Here is an 11,031-nt window from a genome sequence, read left to right as displayed (position 1 = left end):
TTGCTTAACTAGCGTGCTTAAGCCTGCACACTGAAGCTATCATTTGTAGATTATGTTGTCTACCATGGATATATTTGGTTGATGTTTAGCCTGTTGTGTATAATGGGATGGAGGGAGTGTTGTACTACATCATTTTGCAATTGTTGTTTAGCTTCTAATATTAACTTGGTGCTTTTAGGTACACATGCCATTGCCAAAGATCCACACTTTCACTCTTTCTGCGTATGGGGCAATGAGATATTCATGAACCAGCATCAAGTGAGGAAACTGATAAAGATTGTTATTAAAATGGGTCAAAAGATGTCAATCGAACTATATCTTTACACTTTATGCAAGACAACAGTGAAATGCAGGATGGTAAGTAAGAACCATGTAGCTTTCTTTTTACTGCCCGTAATGAGTTGTGTTAGATGACAATGTCTGAATCTTTTTTCCTTTGAAGTGGATCCTGAAGCAGTTTACTCAAGATTACCTCTCAAACTTCATGATTGGTAGCTGGCCATCACAAGGAGTTGTACTAGAGTCGTGTGTGCCTTCTCCATCCAGGAGAGCACAATAGGCCATTATCCTTCACCTTGTTCAGCAACCAGAATGTCTGTCGCCTCTTTCTTTATCATTTGTAATAGTACAAGTATAGAACCATGGTTCATCATTCTTTATTTGGTGCTTATGTAATTCTTAAACATATGTACGTGTGAATTGAATAATGCATTTGGTTGTTTGAACCTGATGGATATGAATAAAGCTATATCCTACTTTCAAGTTTAAATTAGGTACAATTTTAAATAGCAGCAATTAAATTAGGGCGAAATTACGGCGTGCAGGTCATTACGGCACACACAGTTAATAAAGCACATCGTGTGCGATATACATCATAATCCGACATGGTTCACGGAGTGGAAATGTGTGTAACAATGCACACAGTTGCTGTTTGCAAAGCGTGTGTGATGTCAGACACTATCCCATAAGGTGCGGGAAAACTAAATGTATGTGAATGTCTACCTATCATACACGGTTTATAATCATGAACTGTTTGTGATGTGCCAGACATCATAAACGTAGAGCCAGTTTGGTACGTGCCTAGAAAACTCCCGTGCCTGGAATCTACCTGGGCCTGGAATCGCCTGGGTTTAGGTAAAACCACAAAACTCCAACTGCGATGGCAATGCAAGCACAAATGAGTAGCAAGATGAAGCATCTCAGATATGCGAGACATCAGAAACGGTTATAGAGGGGTAAATGTATGCATCAAGGTTCCCTATCCCCGATGGTTTCTGGGTTGTGTGGGAAGGACCCCCCCTATCACCCACACTCACTAGGTGACGGTTCCGAGCGCCGTCGCGAAAAGGGGTCAAAAACCATCTGTATAGCACCGACGCGTACCAGTGTTGGGGTGCCCCCTGCCCCATATATAAAGGAGGGGAGGAGGAGGCCGGCCACCAAGGGGCATACCATGGGGGGAGTCCTAGTAGGACTCCACTCCTAGTAGGATTCGCCCCCCCTTTCCTTCTTTCCAGAGTAGCAAAGGGGGAAAGAGAAGGGAGTAGGAGAGGGAAAGGGGGGCGCCGCCCCCACCCCTTGTCCAATTCGGATTGGCAAGGGGGGAGGGGGCGCCGCCTCCTATGGCCGGCCCTCTCTTCCCACTAAGGCCCATGTGGCCCATTAACTTTCCCGGTGGGGTTCCGGTAACCTCCCAGTATTCCGAAACTTATCCGAAACTTCCTGAAACCATTCTGGTGTCCAAATGTAACCTTTCAATATATCAATATTTACCTCTCGACCATTTCGAGACTCCTCGTCATGTCCGTAATCTCATTCAGGATGCCGAACAACCTTCGGTCACCAAAACACATAACTCATATAATACCAATCGTCATTGAATGTTAAGCGTGCGGACCCTACGGGTTCGAGAACTATGTAGACATGATCGAGACACCTCTCCGGTCAATAACCAATAGCGAAACCTGGATTCTCATATTGGTTCCCACATATTCTATGAAGATCTTTGTCGGTCGAACCGCAATGTCAATATAGTTATTCCCCTTGTCATCGGTATGTTACTTGCCCGAGATTCGATCGTGGTATCTCCTTACCTAGTTCAATCTTGTTACCGGCAAGTCTCTTTACTCGTTCCGTAGTGCATCATCCCATAACTAACTCATTAGTCACATTGCTTGCAAGGCTTCATATGATGTGCATTATCGAGAGGGCCCAGAGATACCTCCCCTATACTCGGAGTGACAAAACCTAATCTCGATCTATGCCAACCCAACAAACACCTTCGGAGATACCTGTAGAGCATCTTTATAATCACCCAATTACGTTGTGATGTTTGATAGCACAAAAGGCATTCCTCCGATGTCCGGGAGTTGCATAATCTCATAGTCGGAGGAATAAATATAGGATATGAAGAAAGCAGTAGCAATAAAACTGAACGATCATTATGCTAAGCTAATGGTTGGGTCTTGTCCATCACATCATTCTACTAATGATGTGATCCCGTTATCAAATGACAACTCATGTCCATGGCTAGGAAACTTAACCATCTTTTGATCAACGAGCTAGTCTAGTAGAGGCATACTAGGGACACGTTGTTTTGTCTATGTATCCACACATGTATCAAGTTTCCGGTTAATACAATTCTAGCATGAATAATAAACATTTATCATGAATAAGGAAATATAAAATAACAACTTTATTATTGCCTCTAGGGCATATTTCCTTCAGTCTCCCACTTGCACTAGAGTCAATAATCTAGATTACATTGTAATGAATCTAATACCCATGGAGTCTTGGTGTTGATCATGTTTTGCTCGTGGAAGAGGCTTAGTCAACGGGTCTGCAACATTCAGATCCGTATGTATTTTGCAAATCTCTATGTCACCCTCCTTGACCAAATCTTGGATGGAGTTGAAGCGTCTTTGGATGTGTTTGGTCTTTTTTGTGAAATCTGGATTCCTTCGCCAAGGCAATTGCTCCAGTATTGTCACAAAAGATTTTCATTGGACCTGATGCACTAGGTATTACACCTAGATCGGATATGAACTACTTCATCTAGACTCCTTCATTTGCTGCTTCCGAAGCAGCTATGTACTCCGGTTCACACGTAGATTCCGCCACGATGCTCTTCTTGGAACTGCACCAACTGACAGCTCCACCATTCAATAAAAATACGTATCCGGATTGTGACTTAGAGTCATTCGGATCAGTGTCAAAGCTAGCATCGACGTAACCATTTACGACAAGCTCTTTCTCACCTCCATAAACGAGAAACATATCCCTAGTCCTTTTCAGGTACTTCAGGATGTTCTTGACCATTATCCAGTGATCCACTCCTGGATTACTTTGGTACCTCCCTTCTAAACTTATAGCAAGGCACACATCATGTCTGGTACACAACATAACATACATGATAGAACCTATGGCTGAAGCATAGGGAATGCCTTTCATTTTCTCTCTATCTTCTGCAGTGGTCAGGCATTGAGTCTGACTCAACTTCACACCTTGTAACACATGCACACACCCTTTCTTTGACTGATCCATTCTGAACTTCTTCAAAACTTTGTCACGGTATGTGCTTTGTGAAAGTCCTATCAAGCGTCTTGATCTATCTCTATAGATCTTGATGCCTAATATGTAAGCATCTTCATCAAGGTCTTTCATTGAAAAACTCTTGTTCAAGTATCCTTTTATGCTATCCAGAAATTCTACTTCATTTCCAATCAACAATATGTCATCCACATATAATATTAGAAATGCTATAGAGCTCCCACTCACTTTCTTGTAAACACAGGCTTCTCCAAAAGTCTATATAAAACCATATGCTTTGATCACCTCATCAAAAGCGTATTCCAACTCCGAGATGCTTGCACCAGTCCATAAATGGATCGCTGGAGCTTGCACACTTTGTTAGCACCTTTAGGATCGACAAAACCTTTTGGTTGCATCACATACAACTCTTCTTTAAGAAATCCATTAAGGAATGCAGTTTTGACATCCATTTGCCAGATTTCGTAATCATAAAATGCGGCAATTGCTAACATGATTCGGACAAACTTAAGCATCGCTACAGGTGAGAATGTCTCATCGTAGTCAACTCCTTGAACTTGTCGAAAACCCTTTGCAAGAAGTCGAGCTTTATAGACAGTAACATTACCATCAGCATTAGTCTTCTTCTTTCAAGATCCATTTATTCTCTATGGGTCGCCAATCATCGGGCAGATCCACCAAAGTCCACACTTTGTTCTCATACATGGATCCTATCTCAGATTTCATGGCCTCAAGCCATTTATTGGAATCTGAGCTCATCATAGCTTCTTCATAGTTCATAAGTTCGTCATGGTCAAGTAACATGACTTCCAGAATAGGATTACCGTACCACTCTGGTGCGGATCGTGCTCTGCCAGACGTACGAGGTTCTGTAGTAACTTGATCTGAAGTTTCATGATCTCTATCATTAGCTTCCTCTCCAATTGGTGTAGGCATCACGTGAACAAATTTCTCGGATGATTTACCTTCCAAATTGAGAGCAGGTACAATTACCTCATCAAGTTCTACTTTCCTCCCACTCACTTCTTTCGAGAGAGAAACTCCTTCTCTATAAAGGTTTCGTTCTTAGCAACAAATATTTTGCCTTCGGACTTGTGTTAGAAGGTGTACCCAATTGTTTCCTTAGGGTATCCTATGAAGACACATTTCTCCGATTTGGGTTCGATCTTATCGGGCTAAAGCCTTTTGACATAAGCATCGCATCCCCAAACTTTAAGAAACAACAGCTTAGGTTTGCTACCAAACCACGGTTCATACAGTGTCATCTCAACGGATTTTGACAGTGTCCTGTTTAAAGTGAATGCAGCTGTCTCTAATGCATAACTCCAAAACAATAGTGGTAAATCAGTAAGAGACATCATAGATCGCACCATACCCAATAAAGTGCGGTTATGATGTTCGGACACACCATTATGCTGTGGTGTTCCAGGTGGCGTGAGTTGTGAAACTATTCCACATTGTTTTAAATGAAGGCCAAACTCATAACTCAAATATTCTCCTCCACGATCAAATCATAGAAACTTTATTTTCTTGTTACGATGATTCTCCACTTCACTCTGAAATTCTTTGAACTTTTCAAATGTTTCAGACTTGTGTTTCATTAAGTAGATATACCCATATCTGCTCAAATCATCTATGAAGGTCAGAAAATAACAATACCCTCCATGAGCATCAACAGTCATTGGACCGCATACATCGGTATATATTATTTCCAATAAGTCAGTAGCTCGTTCCATTGTTCCAGAGAATGGAGTTTTAGTCATCTTGCCCATAAGGTACGGCTCACAAGTATCAAATGATTCATAATCAAGTGATTCGAAAAGTCCATATTTATGGAGTTTCTTCATGCGCTTTACACCGATATGACCCAAACGGCAGTGCCACAAATATGTTGCACTATCATTATCAACTTTGCATTTTTTGGCATCAATATTATGAATATGTATATCATTACGATCAAGATTCAATAGAAATAGACCACTCTTCAAGGGTGCTGTAGGACCTTGAAGTATGTCTAGAGGGGGGTGATTAGACTACTTGACCAATAAAAACTTAACCTTTTCCCAATTTTAGAGTTTGGCAGATTTTAGCTATTTTAGGACAAGTCAAGCAATCATCATACAATTCAAGCAAGCATGCAAAGAGTGTGTAGGCAGCGGAAATTAAAGCATGCAACTTGCAAGAAATTAAAGGGAAGGGTTTGGAGGATTCAAACGCAATTGGAGACACAGATGTTTTTGGCGTGGTTCTGATAGGTGGTGCTATCGTACATCCACATTGATGGAGACTTCAACCCACGAAGGGTAACGGCTGCGCGAGTCCACGGAGGGCTCCACCCACGAAGGGTCCACGAAGAAGCAACCTTGTCTATCCCACCATGGCCGTCGTTCATGAAGGACTTGCCTCACTAGCGGTAGATCTTCATGAAGTAGGCGATCTCCTTGCCCTTACAAACTCCTTGGTTCAACTCCACAATCTTGTCGAAGGCTCCCAAGTGACACCTAGCCAATCTAGGAGACACCACTCTCCAAGAAGTAACAAATGGTGCATTGATAATGAACTCCTTGCTCTTGTGCTTCAAATGATAGTCTCCCCAACACTCAACTCTCTCTCATAGGTTTTGGATCTGGTGGAAAGAGGGTTTGAGTGGAAAGCAACTTGGGGAAGGCTAGAGATCAAGATTCATATGGTAGGAATGGAATATCTTGGCCTCAACACATGAGTAGGTGGTTCTCTCTCAGAAATGGTAAGTTGGAAGTGTAGGTTTGTTCTAATGGCTCTCTCCACGAATGAAGAGGTGGAGGGGTATATATAGCCTCCACACAAAATCTAACCGTTACACACAATTTACCAAACTTGGTGGGACCGAATCGTTAAACTCGATCGGACCGATTTAGTAAACCTAGTGACCGTTAGTGATTTTCGGTGGGACTGACATGCATCTCGGTGAGACCGATTCGGTTAGGGTTAGGGCATAACGTAATCTCGGTGAGGCCGATTACACAAACTCAGTGAAACCGATTTTGGTAATAAGCTTTCCAGAGAGTTGGTCAGGTAAACTCGGTGGGACCGATTTGCTCTTTTCGGTGAGACCGAAATGTTACAAAAAGGAAACAGAGAGTTTACATTGCAATCTCGGTGGGACCGATCGCTCACTTCGGTTAGACCGAAACGTTATGAAGGGAAATAGAGATATTACAATCCCATCTCGGTGAGACCGAGATCCCTATCGATAGGACCGATTTGCTTAGGGTTTGTGGCAGTGGCTATGACTTTTGGAATTGGTGGCGCCGGATAGAAAGAATTGGTGTGACCGATTTTGGCTTTGGGTTTAGGTCATATGAGGATGTGGGAAAGTAGTTGAGGGTTTTTGGAGCATATCACTAAGCACATGAAGCAAGAAGCTCATTAAGCAACACCTCATCCCTTCTTGATAGTATTGGCTTTTCCTATAGACTCAATGTGATCTTGGATCACTAAAATGTAAAATGAAGAGTCTTGAGCTTTTGAGCTTGAGCCAATCCTTTGTCCTTAGTATTTTGAGGGATCCACTTTCATCATCCATGCCATGCCATTCATTGAGCTTTCCTGAAATAATAGTCTTGGAATAGCATTAGCTCAATGAGCTATATGTTGTTATGAATTACCAAAACCACCTAGAGATAGTTGCACTTTCAATCTCCCCCTTTTTGGTAATTGATGACAACATATAGATCAAAGCTTCGACAAATGATAATAAAATTTAAATAACATCGTCGCTTTGAGAAGTATGTGATAAGCAAGAGCTCCCCCTAAATTTGTGCATAGTTTTAGATTTGCTTTGGACTACAAATGCACAATGAATTAGGCTCATGGGTTACTCTTCCATGTCACATACATCTTGGTGGAGCGCTCAAAATAATAAACAATGAATACATGCACTCATCACCAAGCATAGTGAGTGATCACATAAGATAGATAGGATAATATCAAGCATGCATAAGTGTAGCTTATGATCAAACTGAAGGAAATATGCCCTAGAGGCAATAATAAAGTTATTATTTATTTCCTTATTTCATGATAAATGTTTATTATTCATGCTAGAATTGTATTAACGGAAAACATGATACATGTGTGAATACATAGACAAACATATAGTCACTAGTATGCCTCTACTTGACTAGCTCATTAATCAAAGATGGTTATGTTTCCTAACCATAGACATGTGTTGTCATTTGATTAATGGGATCACATCATTAGGAGAATGATGTGATTGACATGACCCATTCTGTTAGCCTAGCACTTAATCATTTAGTATATTGCTATTGCTTTCTTCATGACTTATACATGTTCCTGTAACTATGAGATTATGCAACTCCCGTTTACCGAAGGAACACTTTGGGTGCTACCAAACGTCATAACGTAACTGGGTGATTATAAAGGAATACTACAGGTGTCTCTAAAGGTACATGTTGGGTTGACGTATTTTGAGATTAGGTTTTGTCACTCCGATTGTCGGAGAGGTATCTCTGGGCCCTCTCGGTAATGCACATCACTATAAGCCTTGCAAGCAATGTAGCTAATGAGTTAGTTACGGAATGATGCATTACGTAACGAGTAAAAGAGACTTGTCAGTAATGATATTGAACTAGGTATTAGATACCGACGATCGAATCTCCGGCAAGTAACATGCCGATGACAAAAAGAACAACGTATGTTGTTATGCAGTTTGACCGATAAAAGATCTTCGTAGAATATGTAGGAGCCAATATGAGCATCCAGGTTCCGCTATTGGTTATTGACCGAGAATAGTTTTAGGTCATGTCTACATAGTTCTCAAACCCGTAGGGTCCGCACGCTTAACGTTACGATGACAGTTTTATTATGAGTTTATATATTTTGATGTACCGAAAGTTGTTCGGAGTCCCGGATGTGATCCAGGACATGACGAGGAGTCTCGAAATGGTCGAGACATAAAGATTGATATATTGGAAGCCTATATTTGGATATCGGAAATGTTCCGGGAGAAACCGGGATTTTTTCGGAGTACCGGGGGGTTACCGGAACCCCCCGGGGGTTATTGGGCCTACATGGGCCATGAGGGAGAAGAGGAGGGCCGGCCAGGGCAGGCCGCACGCCCCCTCCCCCCTAGTCCGAATAGGACAAGGAGGGGGGGGGGGCGGCGCCCCCTTTCCTCTTTCCCCTCCCCCCTTTCCTTCTCCACCAAGGCAAGAGGGGGGAGTCCTACTCCCGGTGGGAGTAGGACTCCTCCAGGCGCACCCCTTGGGGGCCGGCCACACCTCCCCCTCCCTCCTTTATATACGGGGGCAGGGGGGCACCCTAGGACACACAAGTTGATCTACGTGATCGTTCCTTAGCCGTGTGCGGTGCCCCCTCCACCATATTCCACCTCGGTCATATCGTCGCGGAGTTTAGGCAAAGCCCTGTGCCGGTAGAACATCATCATCGTCACCACGCCGTCGTGCTGACGGAACTCATCCCCGACACTTTGCTGGATCGGAGTCCGGGATTGTCATCGAGCTGAACGTGTGCTGAACTCGGAAGTGCCATACGTTCGGTACTTGGATCGGTCGGATCGTGAAGACGTACGACTACATCAACCGCGTTGTCATAACGCTTCCGCTTACGGTCTACGAGGGTACGTGGACATTACTCTCCCCTCTTGTTGCTATGCATCACCATGATCTTGTGTGTGCATAGGAATTTTTTTGAAATTACTACGTTTCCCAACACAAACACATGATCATCAATGTCTCACAAGCATAGTATCTCAACCAAAAGCAAACAAAGATTGAAAAACCACCAAATAAAGCAAGAGATAACAAAAGCAACACTCTCTCTCGAAGCCTATGATCTATACATTTTTCTCCCCCTTTGGCAACAAGTTACCAAAAAGTTCATAGAAAATGCATAGTGCTAGATCGACTCTCAGGCTTGATCTTCTGGTGGTGGTGTAGAGATGGCTCCTTGGATGAAGGCTTCAGTTGAAGTGGATGGAGCTGGAGGAGTTGGTGCTGGAGCTGGTTGCACTGGAACTGTAGGGGCAGTGGCTGGTGCTGAAGTTGTTGCTCTAGTGTCTGTCATTGGCACTGCTACTGACCTTTGGGCTCTGGGCACTTTGGCAAACACATTTGTGGTAGTCTTGCCCTTCCTCTCCTGCATGTCATCCTACAGGTGCTCCACAACTGACTGAATCTCAGTTACCTTGACATCTAGATCATAGGATTTTTGTTCCATGATTCTTTCCAAGCTCTCCCGGTTTTGAGTTAGGGTGGCCAACCCCTTCTCAATCCTCAGAGATGATGCTATCAAGTAACCAAGCTGCTCATGTTTGGTTTTCAAGAAATACTCAGATGCCTCCTCTTGCGTTGGCATCTTGGCAGCCTTCTCCTTCCTTGCCTTCTCCTTCTTCTCTTGAGCTTGAACTGATGATTGTGGATCATCTTCATTCATGACAACCTCATTGTCCTCAAAGTCTGAATAAAGTGGAAAGTGTTCCTTATCCAACTGATATTTGTCACTTCCCATCTTTGAGTTGATCAATTCCTGAATCTGAGGGGCATATCAGCAGCTCCTCTTATGATCTGCTGCAGCCCTCTTTATGGTTTCAACTATAAGGCTCATGACTTCGAATTTTTGTGGCACATCAAATAAATGCAACATATTGATGGCATGCCCTCTGATCATGTTGTGGTCACCTGACTTGGGCAACAGAGTGTGCCTCAGAATCCAATTGATAGTTGGCAACCCTGACAGCAGAAAGTGAACTGATCCAAAAGTGAAAGTCTCTAGGGCTTTGTCTGGGATCTCCTTGTACATGTGTGCCATGGTATTATGTCCCATTTTCTTCTTGGCATATACATCCAGATCATCATCATTTTCCTTTGGGGCATTTATCAGTTTTGCCCATTCTTCTATAGTGGATTGGTACCTTGTACCTTCAGACATCCAAACAATTCTTCCATCTGGGTAAAAATGTGCTGTGGAGTAGAATTGCATGATAAGTTCATCATTCCAATTTGTGAGCTTTTGCCCAACAAAATCTGCAACTCCACAAGCAACAAAGCTGTCTTGCACTCCAGGATAGTGCTGTTCATTTTCCTTGATGAATTTCCAGTCAACCCACCTCATGTCACAGACTATGGGCTTCTTGTCCAATAAGATTGTCTCATAGAAGTCCTGCTGTTCCTTTGTATGGAACCTGTAATCAACAACAGTTCTTCTCCTTGTGGCATATGGATCTGCCATCCTCCATATCCTCAATCCTGAGTCTTTTCTGATGGTCATGTCCTCAGCCACAGGATGGGCATCATTGTGATTTGGTATCTTTGGCTTGAGCTTCCTTAGAACCTGTCCTTCTTCATCTTCCTCCCCAGCAACCTCAGGCACTGGGGCCTTGTTCTTCTCAGTAGCTGGAATACTCCTGGTATTCCTCTTTGGTGCAGACTTGGCCTTGGGGCAGCTTTGGGTGCTTCCTTGGGC

Source organism: Triticum aestivum, chromosome 7B (genome assembly GCF_018294505.1).
Source record: "Triticum aestivum cultivar Chinese Spring chromosome 7B, IWGSC CS RefSeq v2.1, whole genome shotgun sequence".
In the NCBI taxonomy this organism is placed as follows: domain Eukaryota; kingdom Viridiplantae; phylum Streptophyta; class Magnoliopsida; order Poales; family Poaceae; genus Triticum; species Triticum aestivum.
Note: the sequence above shows the minus strand (reverse complement) of the source record.